The sequence below is a fragment of the Salvia splendens genome, chromosome 17 (genome assembly GCF_004379255.2).
Source record: "Salvia splendens isolate huo1 chromosome 17, SspV2, whole genome shotgun sequence".
NCBI lineage: Eukaryota > Viridiplantae > Streptophyta > Magnoliopsida > Lamiales > Lamiaceae > Salvia > Salvia splendens.
The window spans coordinates 10,265,975-10,276,289 of record NC_056048.1 but is presented as its reverse complement, the minus strand read 5'-3'; the positions used below and the strand labels follow the sequence as shown (position 1 = coordinate 10,276,289).

Below are 10,315 nucleotides of genomic sequence, written 5' to 3'. Positions count from 1 at the left end.
CTATATTATTTTTTTCAAATTAATATTAGTGTTTATTTTTTTTAAATTATATGAAATTAATCAAAAGAATAAAAAAATTCAAATTTTACATAAAATAAAAAATAACTATTTTTTTACAACCAAACAAATGATTTGAATCTTCCAAAATGATAACTATCTAGCCACGGTTTCACAACTTAGAAACCGTGAAGCTAGAATAGAAAATATAAATGTCAAAACCTAACGCAAGCTAAATCTATTCACTTCTTCTCATCTATTGAACTTTTTGACTAAGGACCTTTACCAGCTCCCGCAATTCTTTGATTTCCTGCTGTATTAACATATCCTAAGTTTAGGATCAAGAAAATACTTCAGATGCGCATTGATGTATTTCTTGTCGTTATTCTAAGCGCAACTCCTCTCGTATTTCCTGTGATAAGAAAATATTTACATCAACAAACAAATACATGAGTTGATGCAATATAACTTGCTTACATCAACGTTTGCAGTTCTCTTATACGTATACCACCCATCCTTGAGCGTGTGTATATTATGGAACGAGTCATACACACAATCTATTTATCCAAGTATCAGCAGCTTAACAATTGCATAAAAATTAGCATGACCTCAGATACAAGTAGGAACATTTGAGTAATGAAATATCCAATGTAGAATTAAAAGATTGTGTAGAAGAGTAAAGTGTTCTGATATATGAATTATGTACCGTCTAACTCTAGCTTGTCCGCACTTTTGCAATTTTTTTACTACATAGCCAACTGAAATAACAACAGCTGAAGACAAGTGGAGGATAAAAGAGGAGTCAGACAGAGCTAACAAGATCTATAAAGAAAATGACATTTTAATTGAACTATGTATAAACAAGTAGCAAAGGTCATTGTAACTACAAGATTATAATAACATTCAAATGAATACATTTGCTATACAACTATAGAGATCAATATTGCATCAAACATAAATATCACTAGTTAGATAGTATGTGGACAGAGTTAAAGGAGAAAACATCATTTGCTATACATCTATAGAGATCAATATTGCATCAAACATAAATATCAGGTATAGGTCTCAACTAATTTAGCCATAAACAAAATATAGAATCCAAAATAACATGTGTTTCCATGAACCAAGGATGTTAAAGCATAAATACTAAAAAGATTTCTATGTTTACCTGCAGTGCGAAAAATGGCTCCAAAAAGTAAGCTGCAAAACAAAGAAGATCAAACGCTTAGCAACTATAAAACATGAAATAATGGAAGCAAAACCTCAAAGCCAACATCAACAAGTGATATTACAACAGAAAAGGCATAACCAAGGATCCATACTACAACAGTTCATATGCAGTCAAATGTTCAAATCAAGACATGTGGTAAAACTATACGAGAATAATTTTATTTGGTGTCTGTCCTTTTAAGGCAATATGGAGAAGAACAATCATCATGAACGTAAATCTACAATAAAGTGGTGAATAATAGGAATTATTCATACCAGTAACATATATTCTATTACTATATCTGGCCCTTCCTTCATTTTCAATTTCTTTTTCTCTACTAATGTTTGGAAAACTAATTCTAGCACTATGTTTAATGAGAAACATTTGCGATATACCAAAATAACAACAGGAATGTGCTCTATATTTTTGTATTTCAATATAACTACAGCGAGATAAAACCAATAACATAGCACAAAACTACTTTCATGTTGCACAATATACCAAAATAGCAACTTATTGTTCCCTTATTCTCCTTTTTTTCACTTTTCATTCATGTCGTATTAGTATAATCGAATCAAGAAAGAAAAAGGAGAGCACCAAACACACACTTGTTGTCTCAATTATAAACCTATGGTTTATTAAAGGCTGATCTACTTAACATTTTTTAACAATAGAAATAGTGCTGACTTAAACTTTCTTTATCCAATTAAGCCTTCTTGCTCTAATTTCATCCACCTTCTGTTGCAGAGAAAAAATCTACTATTATCTTAAGAAAAATTCAACTCATTTACTTAGCTTGCCAAGCATAGCAACAAAATAAACTCTAAAATGCTTAAAAACTAAAAATATCAAAGATCTAGAACACCAGCAGCAAACACCTAGAAAACACATATCGCATAAGCATAATTTTCTACTCAGTAATACAGTATCCGAAAGACAAAAAAAAAGAAAAAGAAAATACATACACACTCACTACATTAGAACACACATACATACATAATGGCAATAAAGTGAAATGAATTGAAATTTACAGTCAACACCGGAAACAACTATGTGACCAAAGAATTAAGTTTTTTTGCGATTACAGCTTACTAGGTCATCCAGTGATGCTGGCATTGGCGAGGTTACAAGCAGTTTGCTGAATATCAATCAAATAAAACACATTGAAAGCAGTTTATGAATGCACTTCTTCGTGCAGCTCAATTACCTCAGCGTGTGTTTATGAATTCTCACTACATTAGAACACACATACATACATAATGGCAATGAAGTGAAATGAATTGAAATTTACAGCCAACACCGGAAACAACTATGTGACCAAAGAATGTAAGTTTTTTTGCGATTACAGCTTACTAGGTCATCCAGTGATGCTGGCATTGGCGAGGTTACAAGCAGTTTGCTGAATATCAATCAAATAAAACACATTGAAAGCAGTTTATGAATGCACTTCTTCGTGCAGCTCAATTACCTCAGCGTGTGTTTATGAATTCGAAGAAAATCTAGAGAAAATCAGAGAAATGTGATCGGACGAATTGGAGAAAATCCAGCAAACCTTGCTACTGAAATTGGAATTGAATTTGAAGAAACGTAAAGAATCAATATAAATTAGAGCGATAAGCAACTAAATAATTCAGCAAGAGAGAGACCTCACCGAAGGAAAGCTGAAAGCTGTTGCTGGCGAAGCAGGAAACCAGCGGCGGAGCAAGGGCGACCGGTGGCAAAGCAATAGTCCGGCGGTAGAGCAAGGGCGACCGGTGGCAGAGCAGGACATCGGCGGCACGGAACGAGAATTTGGGAATTTGAGAAATGGAGAAATGCGAAGAGAGAATTTGGAAATCGGAGAAATGGGAAAAAGAATTTGAGGCAAAATAATAAGGGTTTGAAATGCAGAGACTTAGGATGTCAGCCCAAATAATTGGCCGGGGATTTAAAATATCTACGAGCTCAACTCATAGGTGTTTGCAAATTATATCGCAAATTTCTATGAAAAAAGAAAGCACGCGTTTGCAAGCACTGTTTGCTTGCTATATTGCGAGTACAAGAATAATTGCTCGCAAATGTACTCGAAATATATTTTTCAACCAATATTTTGCATTTTGCTCGCGATTTTGCTTGCAATTCTTCTAGAATTTGTAAGCACTACATGTGCTTGCAAATTGGTGCTTGAAAATAGGCATTTTTTTTTGTAGTGACCTATAAAATAGGAACAAAAAATTATGATCAGTTCCACCAAATTAGCAACATATTCAGACTATGTAGGTCATCATCTTCCAGACAATTTCACAATTTTTTTCTCCACCTGCATTCAAACCTGAGAAGAACGAAGGGACAGTGAGAAAACTAGTATCAATCAGCAACGCACGTTCTCACCGAATGAAGCAATTTTTCACAAATCCAAGTTTTTCTCAGCTTCTGAAAGCTCCTAAGATACTTAGCTTCATTCAAAGGCTCAAATCTCCCGATTATATTGGCAAAGACGCCAACTTCTCTTCTTTCAAATTAAACTACTCATCTCCCGTGTATTGTAGTAAAATCCACATGCATTTATAAGGTGATTAGTCAAATAAATGTATAAGCACGAGAGAAGTCAAAATAACCACATGAGCCAAGGTATAGAAAAAGAAAACCAATTAAACATAAGAATCATTGTATCTCCCACGTAGAACTCTACGGAGGATTTAGCTACTCATGTTCATCACAAAAGTCAAAGAAATATTCAAAAACATTGTTTGAACAAAAATAAAACTATAATATGAACTCCTAGAATTGGATTGGGCGGATTGGAGGCCTCGTCTTCAATCGTGCGATGAATACCCGTCCTCTACTCGTTCTTCTCTTCTTTCTAGGTTAAAAACTGGTATTTTTGTGTAGGAGGCGTGCAGAATGGTTTGGGAGGCGTTTCTTATATATATACCTAGGGTAGACTTTGGGCGCGAAATAAGCTGTCGGTCGAAGCTGGCGGGTCGTCAAGTTCGTTGTGCGTCGAAGCTGGCGAGTTGCCAGCTGCCTACGACGTTTTTCCCGTGTTTTACTGGCGGGTCGCTAGGTTCGTTTGCATGCGAACCCGGCGGGTCGCCAGCTATGTCACTACTCCGCGCAGTCTTTGTAAAACAGTTATAACTTTTTCTACCGAACACCGATTGAGACGTTTAAGATATCCACGTGAAGCTATTTCGAAGACGAAGAGAATGGTATGTAATATGGATTGATTGGACTTCAAAATCTCTAGAAAAAACTGTCTCAAACCAAAGCTTCAGCACATCCACATATTTTGTACATTTTTCTACACATTCTTCACAAAATGGTCAAAATATCAATATCATAGAGAAGTAGCTATAACCATGTCTCAAAGTACACAATATATGATTAAAACCAAGTAAAACTACCCTCTTAAACCATGTAAAATCCAAGTGAATCATGTGTCTTGCAATCAATGCCAGTGTGAGGTCCACAGTTGATCCGGTAATACGTCGTGTTTACTGCTTCTGCCCAAAACTTCCTAGTCAACCCAGTCTGAAAAAGAATACAGCGTGCTCTTTTCAGCAGTGTCTGATTCATGCGTTCTGCCACACCATTTTGCTGCGGTGTATGTCTAATAGAATTCATTGAACTCATTGCTGTGGTGGCGAACAATCCCCTAGTTCTTATAGAACTCATTAAACTCAGACGAACAGAATTCCAAACCATTATCAGTTCTCAATCGCTTGATCTTCTTCTCTGTCTGATTTTCCACCAAGATTTTCCATTGTTTGAACTTCTTGAAAGCGTCACCTTTATGCTTCATCATGAACACCCAAGTCATCCTCGAGTAGTCATCAATCATTGACACAAAATACTTGTGACCTCCAATAGATTCAGCACGTGATGGACCTCAACAATCCACATGAATGTAGTCGAGCGTCCCCTTGGTCCGATGAACAACCTTCTTTGGGAACTTGTTGTGATGAAGCTTCCCCAAAACACAGTGTTCGCAGAAATCCAGATTCTTCACTTTATGGCAGAGAGAAAATCACGCTTAGACAAAATTTGCATCCCTCGTTCTCTCATATGAACAAGCCTCATATGCCATAGCTTTGTCATATACTCAGTCGGAATCTCGGATGATGCAGTATTAGCAGAGCCTGTCACGATGGAACCTTTTAAAATATATAAGTTACCCCGTTTCAAGGTTGTCAGAACCACCTTCGAACCTTTCATAATATGCATTACTCCACCTTCACCTTTGAAGTTGAATCCCTTACTATCAAAGGTACTCAGAGATATCAGATTTTTCGTCATCTGTGGAACATGTCTGACATCGTTCAAGGTGCCGAACACCCCATCATGCGTCCTTATTTTGATAGAGCCAATGGCAACCACCTTGCAGACAACACTGTTGGCCATGGTAATATTGCCTCCATCTATCTGCTCGTAAGTGGTGAAATACTCCTTGTGCGGACACAGATGGAACGATGCTCCTGAGTCAAAAATCCACACATCGTTGCCGTATGGCTGGTCATCTGCAACCAGCGTCAGGCTTACTTCAGAGTCTGAGTCATCAGCTTCTGCCACAGTTGTTGAACCATTGGCATCCCCTTTCTTGCCCTCTTTCTTTTTCTTCTTCGGACAATCATACTTCCAGTGCCTTGGTTCTTTACAATATCTGCAGATGTGCCGGGCTGGAAACCTTTCGATCCCCTTTTTGATTTCGACTTCTTCTTTCCAGATTTCTTATGACCCGTACCTGTAGCAGATAATCCCGACGCCTGACTTTATGTGGCTGAACTAGTTTCGTGTTGCCGATCTTCTCTGATGTGGAAAGCAGATCGCACATCTTCCAGAGACAGAGTTTCTTTCTCAGTCATAAAAGAATCAACGAAATTCTCATACGACTCATGCAAAGAAACTAGTAGAATTAAAGCAGCATCCTCATCTTCTACTTTAACTTCAACATTATGCAAATCCAACAAAATTTTATTCAGATTTTTCAGATGGTCCCGAAGGGGCGTACCTTCCTGCATGTGTAATCAGAACAGACATTGCTTCAGGAGCAACTTATTGGTTAGAGACTTCGTCATGTATAGACTCTCCAACTTCGTCCAGAGGGCAGCCGCAGTTTCCTGATCAGCGACTTCGATGATAACATCGTCAGACAGGCACAACATGATTGTCGAGTGAGCCTTTTCATCTAGGGTTACCCACTCGTCATCCTTCTCGTCTGTCTTTTTCACCTTTCCTTTTGCAGTTAGCGGCGCCCACAACCCTTGTTGCTTCAGCAAAGATCGCATCTTGATCTGCCATAGACCGAAACTATTTTTCCCAGTAAATTTGTCGACCTTCACGTTCAGAGCGGAGATCGATTAACACAGAAACCCTAACAGATGCGGAATTCAAAACCCTAGTTCGAAAACCAGGCTCTAGATACTAGTTTGTTGTGACATAATAGAGCAATTGTGTAATCGAGTAAAACAGAAACGTAAAGAGACACAGAATTTACGTGGTTCACCAATGTGCTTTGGCTACGTCCACGGGCGAAAACGGGGAACATATTGTAATCAGATTGTTTTTCAGAGTACAAAGTTATGCGCCCTACTTCTATATAAATAGGCACACATGCGTCGGACCGAGACCCCCGTCCGGCTAACGGCAAACTATACGGATTCACGGCATACTAACATAGCTAGTATAGGAGAGTCAGTGGCGAATCCACTAAGGAACAAGGGGCACAGCTGTACCCCAAAATGAAATAATAATACTATGCATTCGCCATAAAAATGTAACTCTTACCCTAGCCTAGCGGTAAAGTTAGCAATCCGAGTTTGACTCCTGAAGAATCCAATAAATTATTTATTCTATTTTCTGTTTTAGTATTTCAAGGAGACATGTTTTCGTTTATAGCGTTTTAGAGTCTTCCAGTTTGTCTATTTGGATTTATTTTATGGAGTAACTCTTTTTATGTACCATTTTGTACATTTATGTTAAAAATAATATATCCTCTTAGTATTTTAATTCTTTTTTAAATGTATTTTTATTTTCTTCGCTTGCATTGAGTTTTATTGTGTGCTTCTATTTTATATTCTTCTTATAGATTTTATGCATTTTATTTCTAGAACAATTGCTTCTCTTATAAATTATTATGGTACAATTTAATTCTTTTCTAATGCATTTTATTTTTATATTTTCTATTTTTAAAAATTATAATTTTCTCAAATAAACTAAAAAATTATTTATTAATAAAGATAACACACTCTATAAATGCTTAAATTATATAGCTATAATATAAATCCAAAAACCATTATTTTAAATAATGAAAGTTATTAAATAGTAACAATAAAATAAAAATAATCAAACGAATAATCTTAATTTAAAAAAAGTAAGGATAAAAACTTTTATTGCAAGAACAAATTAAAGAAAGAAAAAAAAATAGGTCAGATTTTGAAAAACATCAAATCACACTAATTCTTTCTCGTACCCCCTAACCGAAAATCCTGGATTCGCCATTGAGGGGAGTAAGGATCGATCCCACGAAGATGGAGAAGACGTGTATATTTGCGATGACATTTTGAAAGGGTTAGTTTGCTACCACGCTTTATGGGGGTTGAGACTAACTAAAATGTATTGAAATGAAAACAGGGAATACACAATGTGATGTGGTTAGCCCGAATAAAACGAAAAATTAGAGGGTATGATCGACTTTTTATAATCCAAAATCGTAAATGGATTATTTGAGCTAACCCGAGCAGGTGGAAGGCTATATGGGTTGACCTGAGCGGGCGGGTTGCACATCAGCCCGAAAAACTGGAGGATTCTTTGTATTGTATAGGAATATGGATAAAAATTGAAATTACATGAGTAGAAAATATGTATTACGAGTATAATTTTTGTACTTTGTTATTATAAGAATCCATGCATGTTGGCCCTAGATACATATTATCAAGCGATATACAACTTGAACGAGGGTTTCAAGTGACAAATTTCTATTTTATTTTAAGGTGGTAAGCATATTCGATGTCCTATTCGATTTCCATTCACCAAACCATTATCAACTACTACTTTGTAAAACTCCTAAGCTCTTTAATTTATCAATATAATCACAAAGTTATCGTTATAAAAGAGCAAATTGACTGAAAAAATCATTTTATTTAATCATATTTTAGTCAATTTTACAACTTAAAAATCAGTAGAAAGTAGTAGTTTTCTGATGTCGTACAAATGCTTGAGCCATGGAAATGGTCATGAGCAACAGAGGAGGAGAATAGACGCAGTTCAAAACAGAAAAAATAAATAAATTAGCACATATATAAAATCAACACTTTATCCAAAATAGTGTAGCAGAAAAATAATGGACAAACTTAAAAAACATAAGCAAATGAACAATACACGTAATTTGTTGTTATCTGTCAATCTCATCCACCAACTCTGATAAATCATAGGAGTTTGATTGTAAAATCTTTTAGATAATTGAAAGCCCCCAAAATTTTTTAAAGAGAATATTACTTATAGAAAACAACTCATAATTACAATATATGCAAAGGCTAATATCTCAATCAACAAGCATTACTTTCAACAACTTATTTTCAAAATAATGTCGTACTCCACTATAAAACATTTATGCTGGAGCGTATAGTTTTTTTAAAAAATTAATTAATTAAATCACTGATATATGAATGGTTAATCTTATGTGATTTTTTATGCGTGGGTCAAGCGTTAGAATTTTACTAGCAAATTAAAAAGTTGAATCTGTAGTATATAAATATTGTTTAACAATCTTGACCATGAGATGATATCATGTCACACTAATTTATACTACTATGTTCTAGATAAAGATCTTATTTGATAAAAGAAAAGATATGAAAAGCTTAAAATGAGGTTCTTTTTGAAAAGCAAGGATAGCACACTGCACACGTACGTACCAACTCTCTTTTGAAATAACGACACGAACTCATTAACGACACGAACCACTTCGGGTCTACACGACACGATAACAACACATATATGACACGACACAATAACGACACTATATAATAATATTATAATACATTAATATTATTTCTAATATTAAATTTTAAATTTTAATTTTAAAATTTTAAAATAAATAAAAACATAATAATATTATAATTATTAATATTATTTCTTAACGTGTAACACGACACGAAGTTTTCGTGTCCGTATCGTGTCGACACGATAAGCACACGGACCCAATAAGCTTTGATACATACTCATTAATTTCGTGCGGGTTCGTGTCGTGCCAAAATATTTTAGCCATAGTATTGAGGATTTCGAAATCATTTGAACATTTATTTGTGAAATTGATATGCAACCACACAGAATTCGTGAAACTATTTATCAATATTTGTATGAATACCAATATATAATTAAACTTATATAACTAATATACATATGTACTAGCGTCATTACATGTAATATGGAAATACGTACACATTTATGTATACCAATACCAATATATTGCTACATTCGTTTGGTAGTAGACAGTATGAATTTTAAATTGATAAAATAAAAGATGTACAAACAAAAATTATTGAAGTATTATTGTTAGTGGAAATAAGATGAACGAACTAAAATGGAATAACATGATTGTTTTTTCTAGACCAAGGTGTATTTAACTAATTCGTTCATTGTGTTTTAAGGTCTCTTTTCCATTTCTATGTATTAATTGAGTTAAAAATGTTGTATGTACTATTAAGTTATCTTCCTCTTACTTGTCCAAGATACATTTCCTGATAAATGTAAAGTTATGTACTTTTAGAAATTCGAAACCAAGTATAAATGTGCTCAAGTGATTTAATATTTTATACTTTATGTTGGCCTCGGACTTTATTCGATCTATATGCATGTTTTGAGTTTTGATCAATACGAATGAATGGCTTGTAACTTTCTAAATGAAATTAAAGCTTTTAAAGTAAATAATGAGAATGTATGTATATAAATTTCAAATTTTTATTTAAAATTAAATTACGTAATTAAACAACCAATGGAAAAATTCAAACCAGCTTAATTCGGTCAAATAATTTTTTGTGTTAATTAATTAATACAGAAAAGCATTATTCGTTTGTTAAACGCGTCATTGACCCTTTCATACGCCAAAAGATAGAATCTAAGAGCATCCAC

The 10,315-nt window shown here is 34.6% G+C and overlaps 1 long non-coding RNA gene across 1 annotated transcript; it reads right to left on the bottom strand.

The window, feature by feature from the left end:
* Positions 1 to 69: 69 nt before the first annotated feature.
* LOC121773449 lies at positions 70 to 3,167 on the bottom strand. The gene is made up of 5 exons (XR_006044754.1): positions 2,859 to 3,167; positions 2,676 to 2,766; positions 1,166 to 1,197; positions 475 to 770; positions 70 to 409 (listed from the first exon to the last, which is right to left on the bottom strand). It is a non-coding gene; the product is annotated as an uncharacterized LOC121773449 (long non-coding RNA).
* Positions 3,168 to 10,315: the final 7,148 nt, after the last annotated feature.